The following is a 13,325-nucleotide window of genomic DNA, read 5'->3' as shown; positions in this document are numbered from 1 at the left end:
TAATGCTGCTGTGCATATGTGTAAGTTTAGTGTCAGCATCCTGTGTTTTCAATTCTTTTGAGTATATACCTAAGATTGAACTAGCTGGGTCATATGGTAACTATATGCATAAATTTTTTGAGGAACTGCCAAACTGTTTTCCACAGTAGCTTCGCTATTTTATACTCCCACTAGCAATATATGAAGCATCCAGTTTCTCTACACCTTCTCCAACATTTATTATTTTTCATTGTTTCAATTATAGTCAACCTACTGGATGTGAAACATGAGAAACATATATAAACTTGGAAAAAATATGCTAAGTGAAAGAACCATGACACAAAAGGCTACATTTCATATGATTCTACTTACACAAAATGTCCAGAATAGGTAAATCTACAGAGACAGAAAGTAGATTAGTGGTTTCTCGGAACTGGAGGGTAGACAGAATTAAGAGTGATTGCCAACAGCTGAGAGGGTTCATTTGGTAATAAAAATATTCTGGAATTGAACAGTGGCAATTGTTGCACAACCTCGTGAATATACTAGAAGTTACTAAAAGGTAGTTATGTGAAATTTTATATTATGTGAATATTTCAATAAAAATGAGAAAGAATCAAGCATACAAAGTGGAATAAAAAGTAAAAGAAAGATTCCCTCCTCATTCCCAGTATTTTCTGCAGGGAAAGAAGACAGAGATAAGAAAGAAATATAGCTAGATTTGTGTCATGGTCGTATTTCTGAGTTTCAAAATTTCATAATGGAGAAATTATTTGCTACACTCTGATTGAAACCCTGGTGGAAGATCAGGAGACTGAAGGCCACTTCTCAATGGTAAAGTCCTCCATGGGCCCTATTACAGCAAGGATCACGGTGACTCCATAAGAGACTTGGGGGCAGTGACTCTCTCAGGGGCTGGATGGAGAAGATGATTAAGACCAGGGTTACCCAGAGTCTCAGTAAGATGTTAAAGGGAACCAATTTGGTCAGAGTGACATAGGCCCTGCCAAAGCCTGGAGAGAAACTATGAAATGTATATTTCAGTCTCAATGCTGAATTTATCCCTTAGTATTCAAGCTAAATACATGAACAGCACAATAAGTTATAACATGAATGCCATCAGAATATAGAATGACCATTTGATCAAGTGACCTTGTCTTAACCAGAGTAGCAAGTGGCAAGAGGGCAGTCACAGATATGAAAATCTGGACAAAAAGTTCTTTTTTAATTTAATATTCACATTTTGAGGACAGATTGCCACTAATAAATTAAGCTATATTTTTTCTTTCTCCATCTTTCATCCTCATCGCTAGGCAATGGACTTTGGGTTGATAAAGGAGATTGGTATTCCCTTATTCCCTTTGATATCAACTATGAGAAGAAAAGGGAATGGGATGAGCTCTGAAAGACCGAGAACATATCCAAAAGTGAACAAATTACTTTAACTGACTATTCAGCTTATGCTTCGAAACCAAATCTATTGCTCTCTAGTATCTGCATTCCCTGAGTTTGAACTAACCTCCTTCAGTAAAGTCACACTGGTAGCTTAAAGTCAGCCACCATCCTTTATGAACAGAGATACTATTGTGGGTAAGAGAAAGTCTAAGGAGAATATCTCGAAAACTGACCACTTATCCCAAAACACATTGAGTAGTCCAAAGAAATAAGGTATTAGCTTGAAATTATCTTACTGAAAACTCTTATTTTTGTATTTCCCTTGCTTCTTCAGCTCATGAGAAAAATTGGGGCAATTTTATCAAATAAGGTATCTTTTCATTGTCCATTTGAAGACATTCTGAGTTTTTTCAGCTATACATCAAATAAATAAATGTCACATTTAAGGAGTTTTAATAAAATTTGGAAGCAAACAACTACTGCTGGTGTAAAGAAATACAGAATGCTATTTTCTACTTTCTAAACCAAGAGAAAGATGTAAAAAATATCTGAGGGTAAAAGAAGATTTTTAAAAAATTTGATTATAGTTATATATTTTATTGTAGTAAATACATTATTGTAAATATAATAAAAATGCTCAGTCATGGAAGAGGAATGGATAGGGACGTAAAACACACACACACACACACACACACACACACACACACACACAGGAATATTATTCAGCCATGAAAAATAAGGAAATTCTGCTATTTGCAATAATGAGGATGAACCGAGAGGATATTATGTTCAAGTGAAATAAGCCAGGCAGTGAAAAACAAATACTGCAGGATCTCACTTACATATAGACTCTGGAAAGAAGAGAAGAGGAGAGGAAGGAGGAGGGAGGGGAGGGGAGGACTGGGGAAGGGAGGGGGAAAGGAGGAAAGTGGAGGAAGAGAAGAGAAGAGAAAGAGTTGAACTCTTAGTGGTGGTTACCAGGGGCTGGTGGGGGTAGAAGAAATGGGGAGATGCTGGCCAAAGGGTACAAAATTGCAGTTAAGTAGAATGAATAAGTCCAGAAATTGAATGTAGAGCCATGATGACATTACTTAATAATACTGAATGTGAGTTCATATGCTAATTAGCTTGACTGCCATAATCACTGCAATGTGTGTGTGTGTATCTATTTATCTATCTATATATCATACATATATATAACATATGTTGTATACTTTAAATGTATTCAATTTTTATTACAATATAAATGAGATAAATAAAGGAACAGTCCATCAAAATTCTATCAGAAAAATGTAAGGTGGCTACTTCTATGGAGATCATCAAAATTTATCCAATAAATTTGCATAAATGTTTCACTGTTTGCACTCACAGGTTAATATTAGGTGATAAACTAAATATTAAGACCAAAGATACACAGTATAGAATCTTTTCAGAAAAATGAGCTGGCCAGAAAAACATCAAAAGTAAACTGGCCATGTGAATACTGAACTACCTACATACTGCTTTTTTAAAAAGTTGTGTTACTTGGTATCATACAAAAACTTATTAACTTAAAGGCTGCTCTGATATGCAGCTATTTTTTTCTCTCAAAATTATTTCTTGGAATGGCATTTCTGTGTACTTGTTCAATAATAATTTTACTGCCAAAAACAAAACTGTAAACAATATATAACAGCAAAGTTTTTCTTGCATGTATATTTTAAACACGTCCTCATTATTTGTCTAATATCTGCTATATGTTTTGGACACTGTAATAATAAGCTATAACTTTTTCTTTCTTTATTCTATAATATTATACCATTTCAAAGTTTATTGCACTAAATATTAATATCTTGTTTCATCTCATCTCTCAAAAGAACCATATGTCTGCTTTTTCCAGTCCTTTAATTTTCAGAACACAATGAACTAGATCACCCTTTCTCATTGTATTTCTGGCTTCTCATTTTGCATGGCAGCAAATTTCAGCAAATACTCTCATGCTTCCGCCTATGAATAACTAGACTGCAAAATAAAGAAAACTGACTTTAGAACTAAATAATGTAGCAATATTTGAGTCCTCTCTTGTGCAATGTCTTAACTGCTTTATTTCCCACGCTTGCAGATATTATTGATCTATCCAAATAATTCAAAACAAATAAATCAATACAATGATTGTTTTCATTTATGACACATAGAATACTTTTGTCTGTTTGAGATGCTCATGTGAAAAGGTCCATTCCAACAATGGATCATAATTAACCAAAAAAAAAATTATGACTAAAAGAACTTAATGGCCAGGGAATTTAAAGAATCACTTATTAATTCTGCTATGAACCAAAAATTCTTGAGCAATTCACAATAAAAGAAAGGGGAAAAAAAAGAAAGAAAAAATAAAAAATAAACATAAAAAGCAAAAAATAAAACTCAGAAATATCAGTGTTAGAAATATGGTCCAATTAATAAAATGCAATATAGAATTAACTAATGAAAGAGAAGTTGTCATATATGTTTATTAATTCATCAAAATCCTATTGCTAAGAATAATACAGAATATATCTTTGCCCTCAGAAGTATTCATGTTAGAAATATGAGTAATATGCTTTAAAAACATTTACACCAAATTGTTTTATGGATCATCTATTTTACCATCTAAAAACAATCTCAGGTTTATTTATATTATTTAAAATTAAAGATAAAAATCTAAGCAAATATAACACCTTTCTAAACTCCCTCTTGCTTCTCTTGGGATATAAAATCTATAGAGCAACTTGTATTTTTTTTTTTTCAATTTTGTCTGAGGGCATTTTGTTTGAGATTTCTATGTCTTTTAACTGAAGAATAGTTGATACACTATTATGTTAGTTTCAGATGTACAACATAAAAAATTTGACATGTGCATACATTTGAAAGGCTCACCATAAGTGTAGTTGCCATCTGTCACCATACAAAGTTATTACAATATTATTGATTATATTCCCTATGCTCTACTTTATATTCCTATGACTTATTTAGAACTGGAAGCTACAACTGATGAGAATTAAATTTAACAGAGTTATTAGATAAAAATATAATATTTAGATTTTATTATTACAACTATTTTTAAGATTTATTTATTTTAGAGAAAGAGAGACAGATAGAGTATGCAGAAGTGTGGTGAGAAGCAGAGAGAGATGGAGAGAAGCAGACTTCCCATCGAGTGGGGAGCCTGACACAGGGCTCCCCTCATATAAATCTTGGGGATGGGGGAAGAAACACTTAACTGACTGAGTTACCCAGGTGACCCTTAGATTTTAATATTTACTGTTATTGTTTTACAATTTTCTCATTCCTAATTTATATTTTCATTTTATCCATTTTTATATTGTGGTATATTGTACATGAAATTCTAATGAAATGCACACATCTTAAATGCACACATGAAATGCACACATCTTAAATGCATAGTCACATGAATTTTGAAAACTACAAACATGCATATAATACACACATTTATCAAGATCTTGAATATTTCTAGCACTCCAGAAAAATTCACCATGCCTCTTCCCAGTCAATATCTGCTACATGTTCTACTACAGAAAGAATACTGTTATGATTAATAACATATATTAATTTTACTTGTTCTAGAACTTCATCTCAATGGAATTCTTTTTTTTTAAGATTTTATTTATTTATTTAACAGAGAGAGATCACAAGTAGGCAGAGCAGCCGGCGGACAGAGGGGGAAGCAGGGTCCCTGCTGAGCAGAGAGCCTGATGTGGGGTTCGACCCCAGGACCCTGAGATCATGACTCAAGCCGAAGGCAGAGGCTTAACCTACTGAGCCACCCAGGTGCCCCGTGAATGGAATTCTTAAGTACATTATGTATCTGTGTCTGAATTCTTTCACACAGCACAATATTTTGAGTACATCATCTGAATTAGTTGTTTCTCCCTCCACTCCTTAATTAATCACTGTATAGTGTTCTATTATATCTTTATAACATAACTATAAATTTTTCTGTTGAGGGGCATTTGTTGTATTCCCATATTTGACAATATGAATTAAGCTGCCTGACATTCTTGTTTCACATTCATATACATATGTGCACGTTGATAAATTAATAATATATTAATAAATTCATATATATAAATATAGGCTGGCAATATTTCATAGTTTTGTGTATTAGAATTTCAATATGGTTTTAATTTCATTTCCCTTAAGATTATAAAAATGATGTGCACTTTTTCATTGGATTGTTGGTCATTTACATATCTATATTTCTGAAATATATGTTCAAGTCTTTCAGCCAATTTTTATTTTGGTATTGATCTTTGTTCTACTTTTTCTCTTAACTGCTGTATACTGTTGAAATCTTAAACTATAATCTGGATTTGTTAGTACTTTTCTTCAAATCTTTTTATTTTTGTTTTATGTCTCTGGAAGTTCCCTGATTAGGTGCATGGATTTTTGATTGGCAATTTTATTCCTATGAATAAAAATTTGATGGATTTTTGATGGTGTTTTTATTCCTATGAAATATCTTTGTTCATTTCTGGAAATATTCATTATCCTGTTTTCTTGGAATGATATTCACATATTTATTTTAGCTTTTAATGATAACTATTTGTAAGTCTTTCTCTATTCCCTTATTTTTAACATCTTTGTCTCATATTAATGTATGCCTTTTTTCAACAGCATAAATATGGATCTTTCTTTTTTATTCTGTCTGTGTCTACATTAGTTGAAGAGTTTATTCCACTTACATTTATTGTAATTTTCTTATGAGTGGGTAAAACCCAATCTTCTATTGCTTTTCTATTTGCCTTACTGGTTATTCATTACTTTCCCTTCTTTTCCTATCAGAGAGTTCAAGAAAATATTCTAGTGAAGTGAGGAAACTGTGAGCTCATTTTACTTCCCTTTTTCAGGGATCAAAATCATGCCAGCTTCTTTTCCATATATCATATTTACATATATCATAATTACATATATCATATATATATCATATATCATATATCATCTATATTTACCTGCCATAATTACATATATCATATTTACATAATCATATATATGATTATATATCAAATATATATCATAATTATATGATTCACATATATCTCATATATCATAATTACATAATAGAATAGTTTCAATGCTTTAAAAGTCTTCTATGCTCTTCCTATTCATTCCTCCAACTCCTTCTCCAACTCCTGGCAACCACTAATCTTTTTTACTGTCTATGTATTTTTGATTTTTACAAAATGTTATATAGTTATATAGTATTTACACTTTTCAGATTGTGTCTTTCAGTTAGTAATATGCATTTAAGATTCCTCCATATTTTTTCATGGCTTGACAACTCAATTCCCTCTCTCCCTCTCTCTCTCGGCAACTCAATTCTTTTTATCATTGGATAATATTCTGTTGACTGGCTGTACCCCAGTCTAATTTATCCATTCACCTCCTGGAGGACATCTTGGTTGCTTCCAAGTTTTGGCAATTATGAATAGGTCTGCTATAAATAATTATCTAAAGTTTTTGTGTGAATATTAATCTTTAATTTCTTTGAGTAAAAAGCAAGTAATGGGACTGCTAGATTGCATGGTAAGAGTATGTTTGTTTTGTAAGAGGCCATCAAACTGTTTTCCGAAGTGACTGTATCATTTTTACGTTATAACCAACAAGGAATAAGAGTTCCTGCTGCTCCACATTCTTTTTTTTTTTAATTTTTAATTTCTTTTCAGTGTAACAGTACTCATTGTTTTTGCACCACACCCAGTGCTTCATGCAATCTATGCCCTCCCTAATACCCACCCCCTGGTTCCCCAACCTCCCACCCCCCTGCCCCTTCAAAACCCTCAGATTGTTTTTCAGAGTCCATAGTCTCTCATGGTTCACCACCCCCTTCCAATTTCCCTCAACTCCCTTCTCCTCTCCATCTCCCCTTGTCCTCCATGTCATTTGTTATGCTCCACAAATAAGTGAAACCATATGATAATTGACTCTCTCTGCTTGACTTATTTCATTCAGCATAATCTCTTCCATTCCTGTCCATGTTGCTACAAAAGTTGGGTATTCATCCTTTCTGATGCTCCACATTCTTGTCAGCATTTGATGGAGACAGTGTTTCAAATTTTGACCATTCTAATAGGTGGGTAGTTATATGTCATTGTTGTTGTTTTAAGTTGCATTTTCCCAATGATGTCAGTTGTGGAGCATCTTTTCTTATGCTTATTTGCCATCTGTAGGACTTAGTTGATGAGGTGTATATTAATGTCTTTGTCCTAGATTTTTTTTTTAAGATTTTATTTATTTATTTGACAGATATCACAAGTAGGCAGAGAGGCAAGCAGAGAGAGAGAGGAGGAAACAGGCTCCCTGAGGAGCAGAGAGCCTGATGCAGGGCTCGAACCCAGGACTCCGGGATCATGACCTGAGCCGAAGGCAGAGGCTTTAACCCACTGAGCCACCCAGGCGCCCCAAGGTCATTGTCCTAGTTTCAAATCGAGTTGATTGTTTTCTTATTGTTGAGTTTTAAAAGTTCTTTATATTGGTAATATTCTATCAGATGTGTCTTTTGCAAATATTTTTTCAGTTTCTGGCTGTTTTGTCATTATCTCTGCAGAACAGACATTTTTAATTTTAATTAAGTACAGCTTATCAATTATTTTTCTAAGGGTTGTATCTAAATAGTCATAATGACATTCAAGGTCATTTACATTTTTTCCTGTGTTATCTCTACAAGTTTCATAGTTTTACTTTTTGAATTCATGTCTGTGATCCACTTTTAGTTCATTTTTCTGTAGGGTACATTCTATAGATTCATTTTTTGCATGTGGATATCTAGTTGTTCCAACACCATTTGTTGAAGAAACTATGCTCCATTCTTTGCTCCATTTTATCATTTTTGCTCCTTTGTCCAAAATCAGTTGGCTACATTATCTCCAGGCTCTCTATTCTGTTTCATTGATTAATATGTTTATACTTGCAACAATATAACACCATATGGATTATTGATTTAAAATAAATCTTGAAGTTGGGAAGGGTCAGTTACCCAACTTTGTTCTTCTCCCTCAATATTAAGTTGGTTTTTGCCTCTCCAAATAAACTTTAGAATCAGTTTGTTGATATCCACAAAATAACTTTCAGGGATTACACTGAATCTACCAATCAAGTTGGGAAGAACTGATATCTTGACAATGTTGAGCCCTCCAATCCATGAGCATAAAACATCTCACCATTTATTTAGTTTTTTGATTTCTTTCATTCAAGTTTTGTAGTTTTACTCATATATATCTTGTACATATTTTGGTTTGACTTATACTTAAGTATTTATTTATGGGGAGTAGTTGTGTACAAGATGTGTTTTATTTTCAAATTAAATTTGAAACTTGGTCATTGATGATATATAAGATAATATTTGACTTCTGCATATTCACTTTATATCTTACAAGCCAGCTTTATGTTATTAGTTCCAGGAGTTTTTGTTGATTTTTTTAAATTATGTACATAAATGATCACGTTATCTATGAATAATGATGGCTCCCCTCCCCATCTATATACTTTTTCTTTTCTTCTCCTGTTGTGTTAGCTAGAACTTCCAGTACAATATTGAAAAGCAGTGGTAAGAGTAATGAGAGGCAAGAATGTCTTGTACCTGATCTTTATATGAAAACCTCAAGTTTGCAACCATAAATATAATGTTGGCTACAGGTTTGCTATATATATTCTTACCAAGTTGAGGAATTTCCTGTCTATTCATTGTTTTCTGAGAGTTATTGTCATGAAAGGGTATTCAATTTTATCAAATGCCTTTTGTGTCTATTGTTATTATCTATGAAGAAATAATTGCTATGTCTCCTGTATATCAATTCATTCCATCTTGTTTTTATATAAATCCATTAGAAAAAATAACTAAATGGAAGAGTAAGAAAAGGATATTCATAGGCAGGACACAGAAAAATTATAAAATTAAACAAAATAAAAATAAAGTTCTTCCAAATGTAGGAAAATGCTGTGTCTCACTCAATCTAAAGAATATGTGAAACAAAATCACAAAGTACTATGTTTTACTGTTCAGGGTAAAATAAAATTTGCACACATTTGGTAAAACCAAGTGTTTATTCAGATATGAGAAAATAGGCACTGGTATTATTTTTGTTGTCAGTGTCAACTGTGGCAAACATTTTGGAAGCTGATTTGGAAACCACTAGTAATTCATCCATCTAGGAAGATACATTACTTTGCTATGATATAAATGAATGGATATTTATGGTAGCATCATTTCAGTATCATCAGTTTGTAGATAAAAATAAATCTGTCTAACTAGGACTAATTATATTAACCATGGTACAGTTTTAAGTTGGAATACTGTATATATTTTAAAGCAAATGATTTACCTCTATCTGTTGTGATATGAAAATTTCATAAAATAAGTTGGTAACTGGAAATCAGGTGACACAATAAAATGGATAGAATTTTGTTTTAAAATTTTAACATGCAGACATACACAAATTTCTGGTTGAAAAGATCAGTAAGTTGATAGGGGAATTGTGGCATTTATTCTATTTTTTGGTCTAAATTCTTTTATTCCATTTTTTACTATTACTTTCTATTAAACTTATAATAAAAAAATGGTGATTTAAAACTATATTCTATTTAAATCTATTTAATTTTATGTTACTAAGTAATTTCAAGGTTGGGATAAGGACTAATTGAATGCTTAAGTCAATTTGCTTTTCCCAGTTCATGAGCTGAGCTCTCATGATTTAGTCAGTTAAGACTCCAAAATATGAGAAGCAAACAGTACCAGGAAAATATTTTTCCTCAGATAAATCACAAAAGTCGTGACATCTGTTGGCAAATATGTAAAGATAAAGAAAGAATCACACAGAAGAGCATCAAAGAGTAATTCTCCCCCCTCACAAGGAATATATTCCAATTTTCTATCAAACATTAAGTGAAAATAAATGGAAATAAAACTGTAATGACCTGGGTAATATGAAACTGTATACATCATTTATTATGAAGAATACAGAGTGACATCATTAACAAAGATAATAGCAGGCCATTAAGAAGAGGAGATTATAGGGGCACCTGGGTGGCTCAGGGATTAAGCCTCTGCCTTCAGCTCAGGTCATGATCCTAGGGTCCTGGGATTGAGCCCCTCATCACATCAGGATCTCTGCTCAGCAGGGAGCCTACTTTCCCTCCTCTCTCTGCATGCCTCTCTGCCTACTTGAGATCTCTGTTTGTCAAATAAATAAATAAAATCTTTAGGAAAAAAAAAGAAGAGGAGATTATAACATTTGAGTCTCTGGATCATGTCCCTTTCTATCCTTCCTCTATAGTGAGGAATATAATCTATACATATAGAAATGACTCATAGTTTTGGAATATAAACTATCTGAATAGATCCTGGCTCTTGGAAACAATGTTATAAGTGATTCAAAGTTGGAGATGAGGAAGTTGATGTAAAAATAAGAATGCTTATCGAAATTTATATGTAATATCTTGAATTTAGCTTAAAAATGGCTAATATGCAGAAAAGACAGTTTCAAAAACCATCTTGAATTTACTATTATTAGTAACTATAATAATATGAGTATTTATTTCCCCTCAAATATCATAAAATATCTAGTTTGTTTCTTCAGAAGCTTATTTCTTGGGATTTTTATGTTTAATAATTTTGTTCCAAATAGGCATATCTTTTATCAAATAGTCTCTTTACAAAATCAGGGATTATTATAAATTCACTTATTTTCAAATATTATGAGTTGGCTATTTTGGTTTCCCTAATACAGTATGGAGATGCATGAGGAGCTAGGGAATCACTATTGATTGGCTTTCTTTTTTGAGAATTAACTTAGAATTGAAAACAAACATGGCTTACTATTTAGAAATCTGATTCAATAGATTACTACTTGTAGAGCCAGGTTTTAAAGTAGTTGACATTTATAGAGTATTTGTTTTATTCTATGACATTTTTCTTATTCTATGCCAGGCTCTATATATACATAAAGTGATGCCCACTTTATTTATAACATCTCACTTGTTCCTCCATAAACCTTCAGCATTAGGTAACATTATCCTTGCTCACAGATGGGAAAACTGATTTAGAAAAGTAACTTGCCCAAGGTAATAGTACTTATAAGTCACAGAGCCATGTTCAAACCTAGGCATTTTTTATTACAAGGCCCAATCTTGGGCCTTGTAATAAAAGCACTCTATAATGCTTTCTCCAGTGAAACATTCCTAGATCAGTAGATGAACTTATGAATACTGACCCACTGCTGCTGAATACTAGTTTTTCAAACCTCTGTATTATGGAAATTTTCAAACATACACGAAAGGGAAGAAAAAATATTATGAGTCCCAAGTGTCCATTATCACCCAGAGTCAACAATCTGTGCAAATTTATACAGATTTAGTATTAGATGATATTAAGAAATTATTAACTTTATGAAGCATTCTAATTTTTTAATATCTTCTAACACCCAATCCCTGTATATTATCCTCAAAATTATCTTTTTTTTTCTTGTTCAAATTTTTAGATCTTTTATGTCTTAGGTGACCCTGAACTTATATTTCCATTTCCTCCACTTTTCTTCAAATCATTTATTTAAGGACACTGAGTCACTTCTTTCTTAAATATCCATGGTCTTGATTTGATTTTTTGCATTCCTATGGTATCATTTAACACGTTTCTCTATCTTTCAGACTTCCTGAAAACTGGTAGTTATAGACTTGAAAAATTCAAGTTCAATTCTTTTAGAAAAAACATTTCTTAAATGGTGTGTGTTCTTCCTAGAGCATCATATCTGGAGGCACTTAATGTATGTCTGTAACACTTTGACTAATATTCAGGGGTTGTCATACAGATTCATCTGTCATGAAGTTGCTCAATCAACCCTTCACCTAATAGTTTTAGTAGCCATTGTTGCTTTTACCTAGATGCATTATTTCATTAGTTGTTTTGAAGTATAATTCACATGCCATAAAATTCACACTTTTAAAATGTATGTTCCAGTTGTTTTTAGTATATTCAAAGGGTTGTGCCACTAAGAGCATTATCTAATTCCAGTTTGTTCTAATGTGCTCTCTGTCTCTATGAATCTGCCTATTTTGGACATTTCATATAAATAGAATCATGAAACATGTAGTCTTTTCCGTCTATTTCACCAGCAACTCATGTTGGAGCATGTATCAGTACTTCACTTTTATTGCTGGCAAATATTCTATTGTATGGATATATCACATTTTGTATATTCATTGATCTGTTGACAGAGCTTCAAGTTGTTTCTACTCTTTAGTCTTGAATAATGCTGCTCTTCAAATTTTTCACTAAATTTTCACATAAATGTCTCTCCATGATCCCTTGATTAGGAGGATGAGATTAGGGCTGTAGTCTAAGTTCCACAGCTGCAGATAGGCTCTATTCAAACTGCATAGTAAGATAGAAGTTGGAACTGATGGATAATCTATATTTACTATATTATATTTAGCATCTCTGCTGTCTCCACCTAATCTTGTGTTCTATGTGAAAAGTGTGGTGAATGAACAAATGAGAGCCATTATTACATAAAAGATTATGATCCATGGGATACTTCTCATTGCTATAAAAAAACTTGAAAGTCACAAAAACAGGGGAAGGCATATCCCTAAAGCACTAATAAACTTGGTTAGTATTTATTTGACACAACATGCTAAAGCAAGGCTGTAGACCATTCCAGCCTGCTTCCTCCATCTTTGTAAGCAACACTATTTGATGAATTATATAGTGCTTACTCAAGGATACTAATCAAGACAGAGACATCTTGTTGCCTGGGATGGGTAGAGCGAGAAGAATTAGGGAAGAATTGGGGGGGAAATTTTCCATAGCAACACAACAAGACTATAATGAAAAAGTTACCAATACTTTCATAGATACTGTAGATAAAATGTTTGTCTTAAAAAGTCTTTAAAAATAGTCATAAGCATTTAAAGAAGACAAT

The sequence above is a fragment of the Mustela erminea genome, chromosome 3 (assembly GCF_009829155.1).
Source record: "Mustela erminea isolate mMusErm1 chromosome 3, mMusErm1.Pri, whole genome shotgun sequence".
NCBI classification, from domain to species: Eukaryota; Metazoa; Chordata; class Mammalia; order Carnivora; family Mustelidae; genus Mustela; species Mustela erminea.
This window is presented reverse-complemented; position numbering follows the sequence as displayed.